The sequence below is a fragment of the Chironomus tepperi genome, unplaced genomic scaffold (assembly GCF_022539635.2).
Source record: "Chironomus tepperi strain 1889 unplaced genomic scaffold, CSIRO-AGI_Ctep_v1 contig_343, whole genome shotgun sequence".
Lineage (NCBI taxonomy): Eukaryota > Metazoa > Arthropoda > Insecta > Diptera > Chironomidae > Chironomus > Chironomus tepperi.
In genome coordinates this window covers 398,539-410,065 of record NW_027226465.1, presented here as the reverse complement: position 1 = coordinate 410,065, position 11,527 = coordinate 398,539, and positions in this window count along the sequence as shown.

Below are 11,527 nucleotides of genomic sequence, written 5' to 3'. Positions count from 1 at the left end.
GGCTTTTAACGGTCAAAATATATTTAAATTTTCAGATTTGATATGGCAAAAAAATTCAAAATTTATTGTAACGGTTTTTTGAAACTAAGTTTGATTTGGTTTTTAACGGTCAAAAATATTTGAATTGATTAATTTGGGTGAAAAATTCAAACTTTTTGGTAACGGAAACCGTTCAAAAAATGTGCAAAATATGAAAATACTCCCTTATTTAATATAGTTGACGAACAGATCTGTTCTGATCTAAGTCTACCTTTAGATTGTGCTTCAATCTGGCTCTTTATCTTGGAAATTACATGGAAAAATCACAAAGAATCTTCAAAAAATCTTCACAACCTCCCAAAACATGAAAGTATCCCAAAAGAATCTCCCAAAAATTCCTCAATCCCATGTCCACGTGCCAAAATCTCCCCAACAACATAAAGGATACATATCAAATTATTGAAAATAAATAAATTCCATCCGATAAATGACCATTCATGTTAAACATTCCTTTTATTATTCAATAAACCTTCTTGTTCTATTTTTTTTTTTTGCTCCCCATTCAACCACTCAAGTCATCCTCAATCAACTGCCTCAAAGGAATTTTATCCCATCTTTCCCATTCCAAAACCCCTAAAAAGAGCTAAGAAATTTTTCTTGTTGAAATGTTTTCTCAATAAATATTGAAATAGGATCAAAAAAAAATTAAGCAAATTCCTATAAATCAAGTGATGGTTATTAACAGTAAAATAAACATTGATATAGACAATCCTCTTCCTCCTACTCGAGCATTCCATTTTTCTATCCTTATTTTTATCCTTAAGTAAATTTGATAGAAAAAAATTCCAAAAATTCTTTCAGATTTTTAGGGTTGAACCGCACATGAATGGACTATGAAAGGGAAGAAGAGCACAAGAAGGAAGGCATGGAAAGAAGAAAAGTTTCTTAAGTGGTTTTCGAAAAGCGAGAGGATGGAAAATTTATGGCAAAACAATACAGACAAACTTCCTCTTTTCATGTTAAGCAACAGCAGCACAAAAAATCGCCTAATAGTATCATTATAAAGTATTTTTCATGCAACTAGCAGGCAGCAGTAGTAGAGATTGTTGCGAGTGAAAAACCAATAAATTCATCCACATACAGCTCACTCCTTTTTTCGCAGCAGTTTCCTTACTCGTTGGAATCTTATTTTTTTCTTGATTCTTTTCTTTTGTCTGGCGGCTTACACTTCATGGTTTTGGTTTAAGAAGGATGAAAAAAAAAAAAATATTGAAGGAATTGAGTTAATTTAGGGAAGGAATGGAAGCGCATTTTTTGAGAATTTTGGTTCCGTGGTTAGCACTGAAGATGCTGTTAAAGAGCGATTGAGATGTAATTGTTGCTGGAAATTAAACTAGAAATTGAGATATTTTCGAATATCATATGACTCGATCCACCTTTGTAGAACTCAATTCCCTTATATGTGACTCGATCCCCTCATTTATGACTCGATCCACTTCTGTACAACTCGATCCACATCTGTATGACTCGATTTACCACTAGATCCTTCTGTATATGACTCGATCCACCTTAGGAAGACTTGATTCCCCAATATATGACTCAATCATCTTAAATATGACTTGATCCACCTCTGTATGACTTTATCCACATCTGTATGACTCCATCCACCTTTGAATGGGTCGATCGTTCTTTATATGGCCTAGTTCTCTAATAAACCTAATCTAATCTACCTTTTTTTGACTCGATCCGCATATATATGACTCAATTCCCCTATACATGACTCGATCCGCCGAAATATGAATTGATCCACATTTTCATGACTCGATCCATCTTTAAATGACTCGATTCCATTATATCTGACTCGATTTACTTTAGGATGACTCGATTCTTCTATATACGACTCCTATAAATGACTCGATCTACCTTTTTATGAATCTATTCTCTCATATATGACTCGATCACCCAATATATGACTCAATTACGCTATATATTACTCGATTCTCCTATATATGACTCGATCCATCTTTGTATGACTCTATTCTCTTATATATGACTCAATAGCCATATATAAAACTCGATCCCCTCATATTTACCTCTAGTCCATCACTAAAAAGACTAAATCACACCTATGCTTCCCAAAAATCGCCTTAAAAAATCAACAATCAACCGACAATATTAACTAAAATTTTCCTAAAAAATCATGCTAAAAAAGAGAATCGTATATCCCTTGAAACAACAAAAATAACTAATAATACAAAAAAGGTCCATAAATTTTCTTTCTTTTTTTTCTGCGTCTTATATATGGAATGACTATGAGAAAGAAGTCGAAACAGGAAGTGAGATGCATAAAGAAGAAGCAACAAAAAAGAAAAGAAAGAAAAATTTCTTCGTGTGCCTTTGACAAAAGGCTTCTTCTCACTGCCAACGCAAAAAAAAAAAACACAAGAGAGGAAGAAGGAAAGAAATCTTAAAGGAGTTTATATTTGGGGCATGGAAAAATATGTGAAAAATGTTTGTAATCTGGTAAAAGGCAAAAGTGTGTGTTTTTTTTGTGTGGAAGTGGAAAAAAATTAACCCTCAAAAGAATTTTTTCTTCCTTTTTTTTTCTTGCGTACTCTTTTAAGTCCCTTTTTAACAAATGCTTTGGCTTTACATGACTATAAGATTGATTTAAGAACAAAAGAAACTGATTTTTTTAGGATTTTTTTAGTTACGGTTAGTACCTTTAAGAATTAGTGGGATGATGAGGATGGACAAGGTGGAAAAATTAAAGGAATTCAGAAGATATTTATCAATTTTACTTGATTCCCATTTATGACTCGATCGTCCTATGTATGATTCGATCCTCCACAATATATGACTCGATCCAATCCTCCTTTACATGACAATCCATTTCTGTATGGCTTGATCTCTCTAATATGATCCACCGCCTTACATGACTCAATCCGCCTATTGTATGGCTCGGTTCCCCTATTTATGACTCGGGACTCGAGTACTGGGAATAATCAGCATTATTTTGTAAATCAGGAAGATTTTTCAGGCTTTCTTGAGACAACAGTACGTAGAAATGGCCAGAAATTCTAGAAGAAGGACAGGGTAACTTTGGTTTGTTCACGAATTCTGTGAAATTCGGTATTTGACCGACTAAGGTTTGAATTATTCAAAGCCTCATTTTCTTAAAGGCTATAAACGCGTAATATATGTGGCTTTAGTCGCACCTATGTAGCTTAACTCCACATTGAACGAACCTCATCTTTTCTCAGTTTAGATCGTCATATAGAGGAACGAATTTGAATGAGGCTTTCATACAGGTTGCGTTAGCATAATAAGCCTCAATCCTTAACTGCAAGTTAAGAAACAAAATGGAAGAACCTGAATTGAGTAATCAACGATGACCAACGCTAAACGATTTGATGCCCAACAGTTTTAATGTGCGAACGCTTTAAGTACAGAGAGTGTTGTCGAGATTACGACTTGATCACTTACTTACTTACTTTCTGGCTGGGGCGCATGAGGGCCCATTGCCGCACGTAGGGAATGTCTGAAGACAGCTCTATCCTTCGAAACCTTCTGCCAGTTCGGGATATTAAGGACTCTAGCGTCCTTTTAAACACATCCAATCCATGAATTCTTCGGTCTACTGTGTAATAAGACACTTATTGATCTGTACGACCAGCGAGTATGTGTATTCCGTGTAGGAATATATACTGATTATATCCAAAAAAGATCAAGATTTAATATTTGCTAATTGACCTAGTGGTCGGTTCAGTGTGAAATACTTAATTAATTAATGAAGTTTACAGGTTCGAGTCCTGATGAAAGAATTGTTTATATAATTGCTACCCAGATACGTGAATTGATTTTTTTTTAATTTAAATTTTTTGTTGAATGGTTTTGCCTTTTTTTTGGTATTTAATATTATATATAATGACTGAAGGGCCCAGCCTTATGAGCTGGAGGCACTGCGATTTTAAATCTGTTGTACCACACCCTTTAGACCTACAGTTTATAGTGGGATCCGAACCACTTATTTAATATTGCATAGACATGATTCGATGGAAAATTAAGTAAAACTAGCCACAATTTCCTCCAAAAAATCCATCATTCCATTCAACTCATTAAAAATATCGTCATAACCTCCACGAGCAATTTCAATTTTAATTTTCAAACTCTCCAGGTACTTCATTTAAATCCTCCTCACCCACTCCAATCTGCTACTTAAAACACTTCATTCACTCTCCAGTCCTTATTCCCACTTGACTAAGATCAATTTCACAAAAAAAAAAAATTAAAAAAAAAGTTGAAATTGAGATAAGAACGAAAACAAAATTATCATTTTACAGTCCATTGTGTTAATTATTTTTTTTTTTTTGCTCTTCTCTTCCTTCATGTTCATCATCATCGCTACTGTTATGTAATTAAAAATTATCGTCACCCTCCCCGACTGACTAAAATAAATTTTTTAATTCCCAAAAATATTTTTTTCTATATAAATTATCATTCGCTACTTGTTGACTTAAATTGCGGAAATGAGTCTTGAGCATAAAATACGCGGACGCGATTTTTATCTGACAATAAATACATGATGAATTAACAAATAGTAGGGAAAAAATGGCGATGATGAGCAAAGTATTTTGTGATAATATTGTATTAAGGATGGTGAGCTTCCAGAGATGCAATTGGAAGATTGCTTGAGGATGGTTGGACTGTGGATCTTGGACTTTTATGCATTTATCAATATTGTAATCAAAATCTACTAGAGGACTACAAGACTACAAGACTTCAAGACTAATAAGACGATAAGACAACAATCGACTGTTAGCCTACAAATAGAGATAGTTGTCCGTATTTTGGATCCATTTGGAAGGCACACAGAGTTCGAAAGTCCATTTGAAATCTTTATGGAAGAGTCCACCTCTTTCTTTGTGTTTCTCGGGATATCGTTAACCTCTGAAAATGCACAAATTTTAAAATGGATTGGATTCGAACCAGCCATCGAACCAATTTTAGACGCCAAATGAAAGAGACCATGCATCTAGACGGTCAGCGAAGTAATTAAGGATTCGAACCTGCAAATCTTCGGACTTTCACATCAAACTTGCGCCAAAGACATTCCATATTCTAGAGTTTGCTTAAGAAACCGGCTACTGGCTTATCTACAACTTCTTTTGGTAACAAACTAAGACAGTGCTGGAGAACCTGTGTGCCGTGACACACCAGTGTGTAGCCAATTTTTTTTTGGAAATTCTATGAACAATATAAGATGTACGAATTCGGTCAAGACTAAGGACCAGCGTGTGTCGCGAAAAATAAAAGATTGTCCACCACTGGATTAAGGACATGCTTAACTGAATGTGCATACTCGTAAATTAACCTAAGCATTAAACTCATGAGCATGCTTCTATTTCCCTTCTAGAACCCCAAATCCCCCTCAATCACCTCTGTCTACTCGCCACTTAGAAATTCGCTTTGTTTACATACGTTTGGTCTCTCACTCCTGAAAGAAGCATTAAAAAAATATAAATATTACGGCTATAGTATGACATAAATAAAACATAAATTTCATGTCTTATTAATATTTCAAGATGAGTTTCAAGTTGAGAGTATTTTTTTGTGGCTTCCTGTACTCCTAAGCATCTGCACCCCAATATGCTTTCCTATACCCAGTCCACCAATACCGATATTTTTTTTTTTTTTGTACATACCAAAAGAGAAATTTTAATATTTAAAAAAAAAAGATTTTTTATATTTTATTTGAAATAATTTTTTTTTTTGTGATAAATGTTGAGCTTGTTTATTTCATAAGTAATAAGCAACAAACACAGAGAAAGCAAATGGAATGTATTTGAAATTTATTAATGTAGTATTTGAATAGGGGTCACAAGATTTTTTTTGTTGTTTTTTGTGCTATATTGAGATAAATATTTTCATGTATCTAGGCTAATGTTGTGAACCGGTTTATCATGAAAGAGGATATTTTATATGATTTTTTTTAGCAGAAAGTTGAATGAAAAGTTTGATTTTTTGTCAGATTTGTCTGACATCATGTTAATGTGGCCATGAGGAGTATCAAGGAGGAGGATGGAGATCAAATCCTATTTAGCTATTCAGGCCTCTGAGATTCATTATCTGCGCCCTATATGCATCTCAAGACCTGTCATTGATCTTGAGTAAGGAAGGGTTTTTAAACGGGTAAGGATTTGTCAAGCCACCGCATCTCAAACCCAGATCTATAGTTTATAGTGGGATCCAACCCACTCCTTTGATAATATTACTGCCTGGAGCATTCAAAGGAAGGCGCCTGTTAGTCGTTTTTCTACTACACTTGATTCGAAAAAAGAAAAGACAAACATTTTTACCTATCGAGTCTCGAACCCATGATCGCTGAGTCGATAATGTTGGACTATTTAAATAACCAAGTCCTGAAACATTCCCCCACCGAGCCACTTTGACAAGCTTCTGGAAAATACAGTTAAATTTAGTATAAAATCTACATGGCACGCGAAGTGTAAAAGATAAGAATAAGTGTCCCTAGTCCTATAAGCGGTTGGAGTGTAAGTGTATATTGGGCAAAATTATTAACTAGCAGAAGTTCTCGAAGGATAGAGCCGGCTTAAGACGTAGAAGTAAGTAAAAGTTAAGAGACCTTCGCCAAGATATTCATCGTAATATGCCGAAGAAGACCTATAGGATCCTAATAAATAAAGATCGTGCACTGGAGAGCATGCTCTATTCAAAAATGCTAGTTGATGTTAGTTGAGCATGTACGTAAGCGTTACTTTCAGCTAACACTGCTCTTGAGAGCATCCTTTTGCATGCTAGGCCTAGAACAGACATCTTAGTTATTAATCTAAATAAATTTTCTTGAAAGAAAATGCGTCTACTTTCAAGTCACATCCCAAAAATATTCCACATCCCAACTTAAAACTTAAAACAGAAAAAAAAATCTATTTTTTATCATTAGAACACATTGAATATTTAATGAATGGACATAGATACAAATACATGACAGCATTTACGCATAAATTATAGATTAATAAGTAAAAATTATTCTAAATTTTTCATAATTTTCTTTCATTTCTATTGGGAAAATCAGCATCTCTGTCTCTAAATTATTATTTTTTATATCAACTGCCAAAAAAAAAAGTTTTTCAGATTTAAATTATAAATTGATTAATCTACATACAGCAGAAATAAAAGAAAAGAAAGAAAACAACATCAAATTAGATTTATTGACATTTTTCCTCCTCCTGTGAAAGTAAGCAGCAGCGTCAAAATATAAAAATATGATAGGAAGACGAGTCCCTAGTGAAATATAATTATCAACAAAAAAACTGCGATAGAGAACCGAGAATGAGTCGTATTTGATGCTTTATTCCATCCCATCCCTTCATTTGCATAAATAAACTTTTTTTTTTTATTTTTATAAATTTATAGAAATTTTTTTTGTATTTACTACAATATTAGGAATGAAATAGAGAAAGAGATTCGGTTTTTTTATTATATTCATCCATACGTAATACATATTTCATAAAAATATTATTTTTTTTTGTCTCAATCCCACAGCGAAAATCGATAAAAGAAATGAAATAAAATTTTAGTAAATTTAGTGTGTTGAAGTTTTTGAGGTTATGGCGCATTTGTGGGTCTTGCATAATCTTGGTTCTAATTTGATCTAACTATGTTTGATTCTAACTTGATTTCTAATTATTAGTTTGAGTCAGTGTTTGTCCATTAGTCAGTTTAAGTAATCCTTAGTGTCGCGTCACACTAGTGTGCTATCAACAAATTTTAAAAGTGTCATTAATCGTATAACATGTGCGGATTTGGTCAACGCTTATAAACCAAAGAAAGCGGAAACAAAAGGTTACCCACCACTGTTTTAAGTAGATTTAATGGTCAAATTTCAAATTATGAGCTTACATAAATTGGTAGTACAACGGTAAAGTACATGGGTCAATTCTCATATTGGTCTAAGCTAGTTTGCGTTCAAATCTTAAAAAAATTGTGTTTTAACGAGTTTTATTTATTCGAGATTAAATCCGACGCCAAGGCTCTAAAGTTTGACAACGTTTTGGAAGTCAAATTGAGTTTGAATCTATTATGACAGCCCTCATGGGCTTCCGTCTAAGTAGTCCAATGCGACACACTTCTCAATTTAACAACGTTTCGGAAGCCAAATAGAGTTCAAATACTAATTGGAGTCCACATAGTCATCCCTCTCTATGATTGCATCGTTCGGGATGGAGACGTTAACAAACCGAGCGACATACATGAAGAATGGTTGTCCATGGTTGCTCTCTAACAGTTTGAAATGTCCATTATCCTACGCTAAGCTCACTAAGAAGTAGATTAGATTTTGGTTTTCATTCAGCTATATGATGAGACTATCCAAAAGTATGAAATTAGTTGCTTATTAGATCCATTGTAAATCGGAGGGTGACTTTAATTTCTGTTGTGATCAAAAGAACTTTGACGGAACCTAGAAAAATCCGTGATCGAATCCTTCTATAAATATATTGCTCTGCTCGGATAATCATCAAGATCAAGAAGAGAATCGAACTAGTCTCAAAAATTCTTAATATTGACAAACTGACCCAATCAAATCACTCAAAGTAATTCCAACCCCCTCATTTTCCCCAATTTAATGCTAAAATAACATCAAGTCATTCCCAAAACTAGCTCTCGACAAGAAAAAATTTCTCTACAAATTCAAAAAATTTCGTTATAATCCTACAAGGATGAATAATCATCGTGGATAGATAATAAAATGACTAATACCATACATACAGTATCATCATCAACAGAAACACAGAGAGTTGAAATTCTTTTTTCAGCCATTCTGACTGCTTTCAAAACAAAAAAAAAAGTAAATGGAAAACGAGTGAGAAGGAACAAAAAAGAAGGAAAGAAAATCATTTTCGCCTTTGATCTTTTATTAATTCAGCAAAAATATTTTCTCTGTGCTGTGTATGTGTGTTTGGGATTGAGAAGGAACAAAAAAAAAAATGTAAAAGAAAATTTTCTATTTACAATAAATTTTCAGTCAGAATTCGAGTCGAGGCAACAACCTCCACCATTACAGGACTAGTTTGGAAGTGGTCATTAGATGTCGATAAAGGCGCATTTAGAGGTATTTAATGGAAGTCGAACTGGAAGTCTTAGAATACTTTAAAACTTCCAGGTGGCACAGGGTCTTAATAGTGGCCTTAGTGGCACGATACACTATTCTTCTAAACTTCCAGGTGGTTCAGGGTCTTAATAGTGGACTTAATTGAAAGATGCACTATTCTTCTAAACTTCCAGGTGATTCAGGGACCAGAAAGTTCAAAATTTCCAGGTGGCACAGGGTCTTGATAGTGGACTTAATTGAAAGAATCGCTATTCTTCTAAACTTCCAGGTGGTTAAGGGTCTTAATAGTGGACTTAATTGAAAGATTCACTATTCTCTAAACTTCCAGGTGGTTCAGGGTCATGATATTGGACTTAGTTGAAAGATTCAATATTACTTTAAACTTCCAGGTGGCTCAGGATCTTGATAGTAGACTTAGTTGAAAGATGCAATATTGTTCAAAACTTCCAGGTGGCACAGGGTATTGATAGTGACTTAGACTATGCAAGACGCATAACTCTTCTAAACTTCCAGGTGGTTCAGGGTCATGATAGTGATCTTAGTTGCAAGACGCGCTATTTATTTGACATTAAATAATGATTAAAATATCCAAAATTAATAGTCTAAATGGACAGACAGACACACAAACTGTGAATAAAAGCTGTTAAAATTCCAAATAATAAAATACGCTAATAAATGCTTAAAATATTATTGGAATTAAAGGATATGTTTTTGATTCCAGTGATGATGAAGGTAGTTGTACATCCCCACAAATACAAATTCACAAAATATCGCCCTACAGATAATTTGAAATTGTTGCTGTATACTTACTGCTGCCTTCATGTTGAAGGCTAAAGAAAGGTTAAGACTCTGGCGATAATAAATACTTTTCATTCCTTCATGTTTCCCATCCGAAAAAAATACCTTTAATCCACCAAATGAACGGCATCCTCCTCTATCTACATTGAAAAATACCAGAACTTTTTACTCTATCTATCCCATAGTAATGCTCAGTCATTTATGGAATAAGAAGAACATTGATGCTCAATTCATCCCTTCAAACTTTTTGAAGTTTTGCACCTTTTCATATACTTTATTTTTTTTATTTTAAAAATTTTACTACCTCTGAGCCATCTACACTAACACGCCCGGAGGATAGGTCTGAAAGGAGCGAAAATGAATAAAAAAAAAAGAAAGTTGCATAACTTGAGCAATAAATTTTTATTGAATACTATTGAAGTTCTTTTTATTCGTGTGAGAAAATGTTCTGTGCTGTTTTATGTGAACTTTCGCATATTTAACCGCTAAAGGAAGGAAAGTTTTTTGGAAGAAATTTGAAAGGATGAAGAAGAAGAATTTGAATATTTTTTTTGTTTAGGCTGGCGAGAAAGTTTTGGGAAGCCCAGGTGATAATGATGTGCTTAAGGCTGGTTTGACTGAAATTTTGCGAATTTTCGGATAGTTTTTGAATTAAGGCTTAAACTTCCAGGTGGTACAGGGTCAAAAAACCCTAAAACTTCCAGGTGTTCGAGGGTCTAGTAAGATTAAAACTTCCAGGTAGTACAGGGTCTTGATATTGGACTTAGTTACACTATATTCCTAAACTTTAATGTTAGAGTTAGTAAGCCTAAAATTTCCGGCTGGTTCAGGAACTAGAAAGTCTAAAACTTCCAGGTGATACTGGTTCTTGATAGTGGACTTTGTTGAAAAAAGCACTATTATTCTAAACTTCCAGGTGATCCAGGAACTAGAATTGTTAAAACTTCCAGGTGTTGAAGGGCCTTTATAGTGAACTTAGTTGGTAGATGCACCATTCTTCTAAACTTCGAGGTGGTACAAGGACCACAAAGTATAAAACTTCCAGGTGCTGCTGGAACCAGAAGCCTAAAACTTCCAGGGGATACTGGGTCTTGGTAGAGGTATTAATTGCAAGATGCACTATCCTCCTCACATAAAGTTAAAGTTGACTTCGAGTTTAACATGAATAAATTCTCAATTTACACCCCCTTTAATATTCATCCTTAAAAAAACTCATTGTCTTAAAATATGTGACATTTACACTGCATTGGTTACAAATCTTTATCCATAAAAAATCATCAAAAATTTAAACACGGATAATTTATGTACTTGGCGTGTAAAATTCAAAATTAATCATCAACCCTTTTCTTTATTTCTTCCCATTCCTAACATTCCTCCTCCAATACAATCAAGAATCTTCGAATATTATTCTAAATTTTAAGCATTTAACTCGTTCAATAATCACCCAAAAAAAGAAGAAGACAAAGTCAAGTGAAGCAAGTAAATCTAAATCGCCTGGGAAATTAAAGATGAAAGGAATGGATCAAAAACTTTTTGACTTGAGATTTTACGAGAAAGTTTTTTGTGTTCAAGTTCCTTAAATTGTTATTTTTGTGAAATATTTTAAAGATAAAATTT